Source organism: Balearica regulorum, chromosome 26 (genome assembly GCF_011004875.1).
Source record: "Balearica regulorum gibbericeps isolate bBalReg1 chromosome 26, bBalReg1.pri, whole genome shotgun sequence".
Classification (NCBI taxonomy): Eukaryota; Metazoa; Chordata; class Aves; order Gruiformes; family Gruidae; genus Balearica; species Balearica regulorum.
This window is the reverse complement of record NC_046209.1, coordinates 1,202,619-1,214,989: the sequence shown is the minus strand read 5'-3', so window position 1 is coordinate 1,214,989 and position 12,371 is coordinate 1,202,619.

Below are 12,371 nucleotides of genomic sequence, written 5' to 3'. Positions count from 1 at the left end.
ACTATCCTCCTGACACCCAGCGCTGCAATAAAGGAAATGCCTGCTTCTTAATGCTAAATTAGTGTTAAGGAGTTTTCTTTCATTCCCGAATTTCGGTGACAGTTTTGGCGACCCAGATGGGACAAGGCTTTTGAATCTCGACGGATCCGTGGGATCATAGGACCTCCAGCCGGCACCGAGGGATTCTCGGGGAGACCCTTCGATCCCCCGGACCAAAGAGTTCTGAGCACGTTCCCTGGGACAGGTAAAAGGCATTTCTCTTACTTTTTAAATGAAATTTAAGATTTTTGGGTTAGAGGCCCCCTTAGCCTTCAAGTAAGCCGTGGCGTGAGCTATGCGAGGGGCTATTGTACTGTGATTTAAGATTTTGGGTTAGAGGCCCCCTTAGCCTTCAAGTAAGCCGTGGCGTGAGCTACACGAGGGGCTATTGTACTGTGATTTAAGATTTTTGGGTTAGAGGCCCCCTTAGCCTTCAAGTAAGCCGTGGCGTGAGCTACGCGAGGGGCTATTGTACTGTGATTTAAGATTTTTGAAAAGAACTTTTGAAAGGTATTGATCAATCAAGAATTTGTGTTTTAATTGTTTTGTGTTGCTTTTGTCACCTTTGTCATTCGTCAATTTTTGTTTTGTGTTTTTTTTTTTTGTGGTATTGTTTTGTGTTACTTTTGTCATTTGTCAATTTTTGTTCTGTGGATTTTGTGGTATTTGCGTTACAATGGGTAACAAACCTTCGGTGGATGGGGGAATATTAAAGAAATCTCCCCTAGGGTGTATTTTAAAACGTTGGAAACAAATAGGAGGGGACCCTCTTATAAAAAGACAACTAATTGAGTATTATAATCACTGGTGGTCAATATATAAATTGGATGATCAGGAAAAATGGCCCAAGAATAAGAATTTGTAATATAATACAATATTACAATTGATGTTGTTTTGTAGAAGGGAGAAGAAATGGGATGAGGTACCTTATGTTGATTTGGTTGGGTTTTTTTTCACCTTGCGAAATCATCCTGAGTGGCTGAAGGACTGTGGGTTTACCCTGCAAGACCCCCTGGCATCAGCATTAGAAAAGCAGAAAAAGGTAGCGGGAGGCTGTGAAGGTGTTGCTCTGCGTGTAGTATGGGGCAACGGTGTTTGAAGTGCGAGCGTGATGAGGAGGTGATTTGGAATTAATGAAAGATGTTGGAGGTTGCATGGATGGTTTTTGATAACAGGGAGAAAGGGAAGGAAGTTAGAGAAGAGCAACGAGAAAACGAAGGAGAGCGGAGACAGGCATGGAGAGACAGGGAAAGAGACGGTAACCCGAGAGCTGCGCTGCAGGGAGCGTCAGCAAGGAGTAACTTCAGGGGAGGACGGCGATACTATGGGGGAGAGGCGGGGCCTCTCCAGCACAAAATACCAGTAATACCTTAGGAGATCATCAGTGTGCCTATTGTAAAGAACTGGGACATTGGAAATGGGATTGTCAGAAATTTAAGGACTGTTTTAGGGGTCCTTTGCCTATCAGTCCAGAGGTTCTGGAGGAGGCACGATACAATCAAGAAGCAGCTCCCTTTCCACGTCAGTTCCCCTTAACTGAGTCCTGAAGGGGACCAGGGGAAACCTCCCCAGCAGAACCCCTGGTTATAGTAGAGCTGGGAAAACAGAAAATAGATTTCCTTGTAGATACTGGGGCAACTTATTCTGTATTAAACACTTGTCAAGGAAAATTGAGCAATGATGCAGTAAATGTTGTGAGTGCCACAGGGAAAGCGGAACAGCGTGTCTTTTTCCATCCTTTAAATTTTAAGCTTGGAAAACAATGGGTAACTCACCAATTTTTATATATGCCTGAATGTCCTATACCACTCTTGGGACGGGACCTATTGAGTAAATTGGAAGCACAGATCACCTTTAAAGATGGAGAAGTTCAACTATTAATTCCTGAATCTAAAGCCATTGAGGCAAGAGTTTTTATGTTGCAGGAACAACCTAAGACTAACGAAGGAATTCCCAAGGAGGTGGAGAATACAGTAACACCCTTGGTATGGGCTAATGGGGTCCCGGGTAGATCCAGAAGAGCGGAACCAGTAAGAATTATTCTTAAACCTGGAACAAATCCGGTAAGACAAAAACAATACCCATTGAGGATAGAGGCCAAAAAGGGATTGGAAAAGATAATACTCAACTTTATAGAATATGGGTTACTCACAGAATGTGAATCAGAGTTTAACACTCCAATCTTACCCATTAAGAAACCAGGGGGTGAGGAATATAGGTTAGTACAAGATTTACGAGCTGTGAACCAAATTGCGCAGGACATTCACCCGGTGGTGGCAAACCCCTATACATTACTTACAGCCCTCAAAGATAAACATGAGTGGTTCACAGTCCTAGATTTAAAGGATGCCTTCTTTTGTATACCTCTCGAGAAACAGAGTCAGGCTATTTTTGCCTTTGAATGGGAAAGCCCGACCACTGGATGAAAAACTCAACTAACCTGGACTGTGTTGCCTCAAGGATTCAAAAATAGTCCAACAATCTTTGGAAACCGGTTAGCTAAAGAATTAGAAATATGGAGAGGAGACCATCCTGCAGGAGTTATGCTGCAATATGTGGATGATATCCTATCTTATTAGCAGCAGAAACCTGGGAGGAGTGTATACAAATGACTGTTGAACTTCTTAGGACAAGAAGGATGTAAAGTGTCCAAGAAGGCGGCACAGATTGCAAAACCAATGGTCACTTACGTGGGATTTGAGATTTTACAGGGCCAGCGGAGATTGGGAACAGATCGGAAAGAGGCTATTTGTCAGATCCCAGAACCGAAAACAGCAAGAGATCTGAGGGCCTTCCTGGGAATGGCTGGATGGTGTCGTCTGTGGATATCCAACTATGGACTGCTGGTAAGACCTTTTTACGACATCTTGAAGGAGGCACAGAGAGAATATCTGCCTTGGAACCCTGAATGCGGGCAGGCCTTTCAGAGCCTAAAAAAGGCTTTGATGATGGCGCCTGCCCTAGGGCTGCCGGACTTAGATAAGCCCTTCGAACTATTTGTATATGAAAGGCAACATCTGGCTTTGGGAGTATTGGCCCAGAAGATTGGGGACTGGAAGAGACCAGTCGGGTACTTCTCTGAGCAACTGGACCCTGTAAGTAAGGGATGGCCGGGATGTTTGCGAGCTGTAGCGGCCACCGTCCTATTAATACAGGAAGCCAGGAAATTAACCATGGGGCAAAAGATAATTGTATATGCACCCCATATGGTTACCACAGTTCTAGAACAAAAGGGGGGACATTGGTTATCCCCCAGCAGAATGCTTAAATATCAGGTGATGCTATTAGAACAAGATGATGTAGAGCTCAAAGTCACCTCTGCTGTCAATCCCGCTATGTTTTTAACCATGAATGAGGAAAGTGAGGAATCTTTGAGCCACGACTGTCTGCAAACAATTGAAGAAGTCTATTCCAATCGCTCAGATCTGCATGACGAACCTTTGACTAACCTTGATCTGGAGCTGTTTACAGATGGTAGCAGTTTTGTACAGGATGGGAAACGAAGGGCTGGATATGCTGTTGTTACAACTACAGAAGTTGTGGAGGCCGAGGCGTTACCCATCGACATGTCGGCGCAGAAAGCGGAACTGATTGCACTATGTCAGGCCTTGAGAATAGCTAAAGGTAAACAGGTAAAAGATATGGACAGACTCCAAATATGCCTTTGGTGTTGTGCACGCTCACAGAGCCATTTGGAAAGAAAGAGGATTGCTGTCAGCACAAGGATCTTCTATTACACACAAAGAAGAAATTTTACAACTTCTCCAAGCTGTCCAGGAACCAGAAGAGATTGCTATAATGCACTGCTGGGCACACCAGTTTGGGCAATCCAATGTTAACATAGGAAATCGTTTGGCAGATTGCACTGCCAAGGAGGTTGCACAACAAGGTATTCTAGCACTAATCCCAGCTAGAAGGATACAGCTACCAGGGACTAAGCCTTTTTACAGTGAAGTAGACCGTAAATTGGCATTGCATTTAAAAGCAACAGAAAATTCAGAAAGATGGCTGATAACCCCCAATGAGCAAGTTATTGTGCCACCTCAATTAATGACACAAATACCTGAGGCCAGACATAAACAAACACATTGGGGAGTGGAGTCTTTGATTGACAACCTCCAATCACAAGTACTTAGTGTTCGAATGACTAAGATTATAAAATCAGTTACACAGAAGTGTCCAGTCTGTTTAAAAAAAAACAACCCTCTTAACCAAAGGAGGCCACCCCCAGGGGTTACTAGGTGAGGGAACTCCCCCGGAGATTACTGGCAAATTGATTTTTCTGAGTTACCCAGGCAAAATGGCTATCGATATCTTTTGGTTTTGGTGGATACCTTTTCAGGATGGCCTGAGGCTTTTCCCTGTCGCACCAACAAAGCACGGGAGGTTGTTAAATGCTTATTAAAGGAAATAATACCTAAGTTTGGTGTACCAATTGGAATGTCCTCAGATAGAGGACCGCATTTTGTGGCTGAGGTTTTGCAACAATTAAGTCAAACCTTGAATATTACATGGGATTTACATACTCCATGGAGACCGCAATCTAGTGGAAAAGTTGAAAGAATGTATCAGACTCTTAAGAGACAAATAAGTAAAATCTGTCAGGAAACAACATTAAAATGGCCCCAAGCCCTTTCTTTAGCACTTCTCCACATTAGGGTACAACCTCGGACTAATAAAAAGGAAAAACGCTTGCAGGTCTAAAGAGATACGTCACCTTATCTGAACCTCTGACCCTTGATACCCCCATGCATCCATACCAGCCTGGCAACCACGTCTACATGAAGACTTGGAACTCTGAACCGCTAAAGGAAAAGTGGAAAGGCCCCTTCCAGATTCTTTTGACAACCTACACAGCAATCAAGGTTGAAGGAATTGAACCATGGATCCACTATACCTGAGTTAAGAAAGCCCCCCCTGGATCAGTGGCAAGTAACTATGGAAGGACCTCTAAAAATCAAAATTGAATCGGGTTTGAAAAAGTATGTCAAATATGTAAGATGTCTTGCTCTGTTAGGACAGGTATGGTCCTGTTCTGGGTATTACTGGCAGTTTCTTTGCTCTCCAGTCAAGGGAACCAACAGGATCTATGGTCTCAAGCCCATAAACAACATACTGGTATAATGGGGAATGTAGGCAAAGCTACCTTACTGACAGTGGTAATACATGGAACTGAGGTGTTTTTAGAAAATGAATGGGGCTTGGAGGATGGCCATTGTGGGAAAATTCCCATAATTAAGGGGAAGGTAGGGAAAGAAATGAAAATAGGATGCAGAATGATAAATCGATCTACACATCAGAGGGCAAATAAGGCCACATCTCGTATAGGAGAAGGTCAAATTACGACCCAATGTATTTCTAGTACCTTAGATTGTTGGCACAATTTTACTTTGGTACAATCTGTGCACGTAATCTGTTTAGGCGTCCTTGATCAATTGTTGGCATTAACATTAAATTTAAGATAAACGTTATCGAACCTAGCATGACACGATCCCCTAGTCTAAGCCTGGGCCTGTGCCAACTGGACCCTCTGGACTGACTCCACTTACTTTTAGCATTGGTCCGTATGTCATTAAAAATGTGGGACAACAACAAATCTTATTAAATCCATTTTATTCCCTTAAAAGGGTAGAGTTGTCCATACAAATCAATATTGCCGAACTAAAACCCTCATGTTCCCCATTCTTGAACACAGCCCATACGGGATGGGTGGCCTGGTTACATGGGCGGACTCCCACCTCTTGTAGAACACAAAGAGATCTAAATGGCACTTTGGGAACAGGAATGGGAACATTGAACAGTATAGATGCTGAAATCCTCGCCAATAAGTTAGCTGCTGCCACTAAGGACGTGCAAGGATTACAACACCCTCTTCGATCCTCTCTTTCAGCTTTAGGGGCAAATCAGTGGCTGTTACCAGATATATTGCCTCCATAGAAACAAATTAATGAAAATGACCATGAGATAATCCTGGAGGGCCTGGGCACTGGCCAAAGTAATATCTCATTAGCTCTTAGCTGTATTCAAGCCCAACTATGGGTCCAGTCGGTGGCATCAGCAATCATTAGAGAAGGGGAAGAAGGGGTCTTACCTAGTGAAGTCCCTAAAGTCATTTGGGATAACGCAAAATGAATTTGAAAAAGAATTCCAGTCTTGATGGCAGTTAGTGAATTTCACCTACAATCCCACCAACCATAGTGCCACAGCATTTGTACTGACTGTATGAAATGCTTCAATACATACCCCTATAGAAATGAATTTAACACTTGTGAGAGAACTTTTACATCATCAAGACCTACAGAAAATTTTGCAGACATGAAAATGGACGGAAAACATTGATAACCATCCACCACGATACTGAGAAAATCCATCAGGTGTTGGAAAGAGTGAAGGAAGATGGGGAGCATAAGTGGTGGGATACTCTGTTTGGATGATCGCCTAACGTTACTGGACTATTGAACAAAATGTTGCATCCGGTTATTGTATTGCTTTTGCTTGTCTTATTAGGCTTTGTTTTAACTACAGCTTTGTATATTAAACTTTGGATACTGATGAAGCACATGATACAGCTCACAACATTTGCTAGAAGTACTGCTAATATATCTACTGATTTATATATGGCTTTGATAGAAAAGGGTGAAGGTGAAACTTTTAAGAATCTGAAAGGATCTGAAAAGTTTCAAAAGGGGGGAATTGTAGCCAAAAAGATAGGCCTGTAACGAAGGCCTGCTTGTATTATACATAATAAGAAAATGTAGCCAAGAAGAAAGGCCTGTAATGAAGGCCTACTTGTATTATATGTGATAAGAAACTATTCATTATTACTTTAGGTAGAAGGCTAACAATTCTTAGAATGAGCACCTGCTACACATCATGAGAAAAAGGAGGAGCTACAAGACACTTCAAGGTCCTTATGTACATACTTTGCAGAAAGGGAGGACATTAATTGCCTCCAGCGACATCCTTATCTTTCTGAGGCGTATAGCAAACAATTACCAACACTGAAATACTGAGAAACTAAGGGAAAGGTAATTTGGGCCAGGGTCCCCACGACCACCGACCCATAAGCCCCCTACCCAAATTATACCACCTACTCAAAAGACAGAGGCGAAGAACAGAACTGAGCATGCGTTCTAGTTTGCATACTAAGCGAAGAAATATGAACCAATTATTGGAACGGGGAGTGTACCACTTTGTAATCTTTGTAACATTTGTGTATAAATATGACAAGAGAACCAGCATTAGGTGTGCCTGATTTGAGGAACTATCCTGACACCCAGCGCTGCAATAAAGGAAATGCCTGCTTCTTAATGCTAAATTAGTGTTAAGGAGTTTTCTTTCATTCCCGAATTTCGGTGACGTAGAGAAACCTCAAACCTAATTAATCAGTAAGCGGCTCTAGAGTGAGCGTGCTCTGTTACAAATATACATGCCAGATATGGCAGTTTTATTGAACACACTTTCCATTTTTGTACATGGAATGCATTTCTTTTCAGAAAGATGGGCTTTATCCTGTATTTTTTTTCCTGTGGACCTTCTTTCTGTGATGGTTTTTCAAAGCTGTGCTTTGTTTTGTCTGCTTAGTGTAACATTTCTGGCTTAAGCTGTGTCTATAAAGGCCAGGTTGGATGGGGCTTTGGACAACGTGGTCAGTGGAGGGTGTCTGTCACCAAATGACACAAACTAGGCCAGTCTAGTTAACAAACGATGAAACAAAAATATTTGTATTAAAAGATGGAAGGGGAAAAACTAAGTTTTGTTCTAACTGAAACCACTCTGGCTCCAACAGACTTTAACAATCCGCAGGTTCAGGATGGGGGTGGGGAAATTAGTACTGCACTACTGACTTAAGAGCTCCTAAGGTTTATGGTTGATGACCCAAAATGCACAGAATCACTCACCCGGGTAAAATGAGGTCTCTCAATCTGTACAGAAGATGAACCATAGGTAGTGTTCTGAGCTAGCAACTACAGACCTGCTGCTCTGAGGGAGACTGACTCAAGATGGCCCCCTTGTGGGACTCGGTTTATACCCAATTCAACTTTGACCTGTGGTCATAAATGGTCATGTAGGTCTCCTCTTGGCTGAAGATGCCACCTTTGTCTCCTGTCAACTGAAACTGCCACTGCCCTGCAAGCATAATTCAAACTGTGGTGGGAAGGCCCAGGGAAGCCCCTGGGCTTTGCAGAGGCAGGTGCACCTGCCACACAGGCCAAAGGTATTGTCACCGAAATTTGTCCAATTGAGCATAATGTCTGCTCCCAGATAGCTTCTAAGTCTGTCTCGACTCATTTCTCCTGGTCTATATAGGAACAGCAGGCTTGATTTATTAGTATGCACACTCCCCTGTCTTTCACAGTGAGAAAGTCCAGGGCCATGCAGTTTTGTAATGTTACCTTGCTTAAGGATGATACGTCTGTCTGGAGTCCCTGAAGGGCATCCATCGTCAAGTTTTCAAGCCTTTTTTATTTTGGCCGAGATATTTACTATAGCCTTTTTAACTCAGTAATGCCAAGTGGGGGAAGAGCCAGCCTATAAAACTGTGAAAGCTTGAAGGCTTTTCTATGAGGGGATTCGATGGAACACTACATGTTTTTCTCAAGTGAGTTTAATTATTCCTGGAGGTGGATGAGAGAGATTGAATATGGACTCTTGGGGAGTCACATATCCTAAAGTACAAGTTCTATCCCCATAATGAGGTAGGGACTTCCTGGCCTGACCATCTCCACATAACCACCATAATCCATTGGGTACATAATCATATGTGTAATTAAGCTGCAGTCCTGTTCTAATTGCAAGAGGACACCCTGAAGAGTTATCGCTTTGTCAAGTACACTTAGTTTCATTAATAGTGCTCAGATTAAAATTAAAGTTTCCAACCTTTGGAGCAGTTTTATTTAATAATTCTATAAAAATTTTCCCAGACTTTGTAAGTCAAATTTTACAGGATGGGCAACATGAGATCTGCAAGAATATTTAAACTCTGTTATGTTTGTCTTCAGCAATGAGGATTCATAACCCCAACATACAGATTCTGCAGTAGGGAGCTTAACTTCTTATTGACCATCTGCAAAAGAGCCTCCCACTCTACAGGTTACATTTTCTCCTGTAGGCAAGAGGATGTAACCAAATTATCATATGGCCAGCTCCAATTATCATAAGACACCGGTATCCCAAAGAAAGGGAACTTCATTTTACCTCCATCACTTCTGGGGAGAGCAGTGCACACCCAGCAATTAGACAGATTTAATGTATTTGTTAGATTATGGGTAAACTGTATGAACAAGTTGTCATCCTATCCATATCCTAGAGTTAAGACCGTGAAAAATATAATTTTCCAGGTGGCACCTGTTTTACCCACCATGGGATTTTACAAGATTTCTTCACCCTGGAGTGATGGATCCAGGGGTTCTGTTTTTAATCTTGATTGCAGTAGAGGAAGTAAGGCGCACTTGAAACGGTCCCTCCCACTGTGGCTCCAGGGTTTTTTCTGCAAGAGACTTGATATACACATAGTCTCCAGGTTGTATGTTATGTACAGGCCTATCCAAACCTCTACTTTGAGACCCAACCAGGTGTTTCTCAATTTTGCTGAGTTTTTTTGCCTAATGCCATGTAGTGGGTCACGATTTCATCCCCCGCTTGTGTGGACATCCCTTTCTCTATTCCATAGGGTTCTCCATACAATCTTTTAAAAGGGCTCAACCCCTCTTTCACTCTTGGCCTGGTTCATATGTGCAAGAGAGCCAAAGGAAGAGACAAGGCCAGGCCAAGTTAGCTTCCTGTCCCCATTTCACAATCTGCTGTTTGATTAAGTGGTTCATTTTTTCCTATTTGGCCACTCGACTGAGGGTGATACGGGGTATGAAGCTGCCAATCTATACCCAAATGGCAGCTGATTTGTTGTACTACTTTTGAGATGAAATGTGGTCCTCTATCAGAAGATATGTTTGCTGGAACCCCAAAGCGTGGTATTATTTCTTGTATTAATGGTCTGGTTACCTCCTGAGCCTTGGCTGTCCTGGTAGGAAATGCCTCTGGCCAATCTGAAAAGGTATCAGTTAATACCAATAAATATTGATACCCCCTTTCTTGAGAATTCTGAAAAAATCAATCTGCCATTGTTGCCCAGGCCCATTGTCCTTCCCAATTTGGCCCATTGGTCTGGGGGTATTCTTGGGATTAGTCTGGAGGCAAAGATCGCACTGCTGAGTCACTTGTCTCACAGTGGGTATAAATTTCTAGCTACATTCTCTCTAATTAGGTGTTTATATAGGGTCTCTGCCCCCAATGCCTCTTGCTATGTTCTTCCCTTCTCAGAGACCATGTTAGATAGGAGGGAATAATTAGTTTGCATTGCGGGGTGAGAGCCCACCCCTCTTTATTATATGATCCTCCTAGATCTGTGATAAGCTTCTGATCCTCCTTGGTATATTCTGGCTTATATTCTAGGGAGATTTGCTCATCAGGGACCAAAGCCCCTTCTGTTTTTATCTTTGTTTTGGCTACCTGTTTTGCCTCTCTGTCTCCCAGCTCATTTCCTCCTTGCAACTCACTTTCTGGTGTGTTTTAATGTGCATGATTGCCACTTTCTCAGGGATTTGTCTGCCTCCGACAGCTTCAGGATCTCCTCCGCATGCTTGACACTTTTGCCTTGTGAGTTCAGTAATCCTCTGACGTGGTTTAGGCCCAGCCAGAAGCTGAGTGCCATGCGGCCACTCATTCACTCATTCCCCAGTGGGACGGGAAGGAGAACGGGAAAAAAACAACGGCAAAAGCCTCGAGGATTGGGATAAGGGCAGTTTACTGGGACAGCAATGGAGAGGAAAAAAATCACCAACAGTGCTGATAACAGATAGTAAGAATGGTTGATAAGAGAGAAAAATTTATGGAACTAACGACTGACCAGACACTCAGCCCGTCCTGAAACTGGGCCGCCCCTCCCCTACCCGAGAAGCCCCTTTTATGGTGAGCATGATGTCACATGGTATGGAATAGCCCCCGGCCAGCTTTGGTCACCTGTCCTGGCTCCTTGTGAAATTAACTCTATCCTTGCCAGAACCAGGGCATCCTCTCTCCTTCCAGATTGCTCCATGTGCATGTACAACTCTAAAGGCTTATTTCGAGTCCGTATAGCTATTTACAGCTTTGCCTTGGGCCAATTCCAAGGCGTGGGTCAGAGCAATTATTTCTGCCTTCTGCGCAGAGGTATTCATGGGCAAAGGCCCTGACTCTATTACTTCCTGGCTGGGGGTAATGGCATATCTGGCATGTCTTTTACCGCTTAGGACATAGCTGCTTCCATATGTGAACCTGTTTTCCGTCTTTTCTGTAGGATGTCTCTCAGGTCCGAGTGGCTAAAATATGTTGCCTCGATGGTCTCCAGACAGCCATGATGCACTGGTTCTCCTGTGTTTCCACTGAGGAAAGAGGCTGGATTGACGACATTAGTGACTACAGTCTCCACATCATCTTGTTCTACATTTATAGCCTGATATCTCAAGAATCTTTGTCGGGAAAGCCAGTGTCCACCTTTCGCTTCCAGTACTGCACCTACTGTATGGGACACTAACTCTCATTTTCTGGCCCAGGGTGAATTTTCGGGCTTCCTGGATGTTTAGTACTACAGCTCGCAAGCATGCAGGCCAACCAACCCTTTGCAGTTGCATTTAATTGTTTGGAAAAGTAGGCAACTGCTCATCGATATGGGCCCAGATCCTAGGGCAGTCCCCTGCTTCTCATGGGGGAAAAGTAAAAATGGCTTACATTTGGGAGTCCTAAGGCTGGGACCAATATCAGGGTCTTTTTTAGCAGCTCAAAGGGCTGTATGGCCTCTTTGTTCCATTTAAGGGGTTTCTGCTCAGTGGTTGTTAGTGCGTACAGGGATTTCGCAAGCAGTCCATAATTATAGATCCATAGTCAGCACCACCCAGTCATCCCCAGGAAAGTTCGTAACTCTTTCACTGTGGTCTCAGGGTTTGGCATGTTGTCTCTTTTTGGACCTGTCCCGAAGTCCTTTGTCCAGCACTAATTTCATAGCCCAGATAAATCACTTTGCACTGCATTATTTGGGCCTTTTTCCAAATACCCGGTATCCCTGGAGCCCCAAAAAATTTAGCAGACTCACCGTCTAGGTCATACAAGCGTCCTTTTTCTTGGTGGCAATCAGGATATCATCCACATATTGCAACAGTTTCCCAGGCAGGGCTTCCCAAGACTCAAGATCTTTTGCGAGTTGATTACCAAGTATAGTAGGGCTGTTTTTGAACACTTTTGGTAACACCGTCCAAGTAAGCTGAGTTTTACGACCGCTTTTATGATTTTTCTCATTT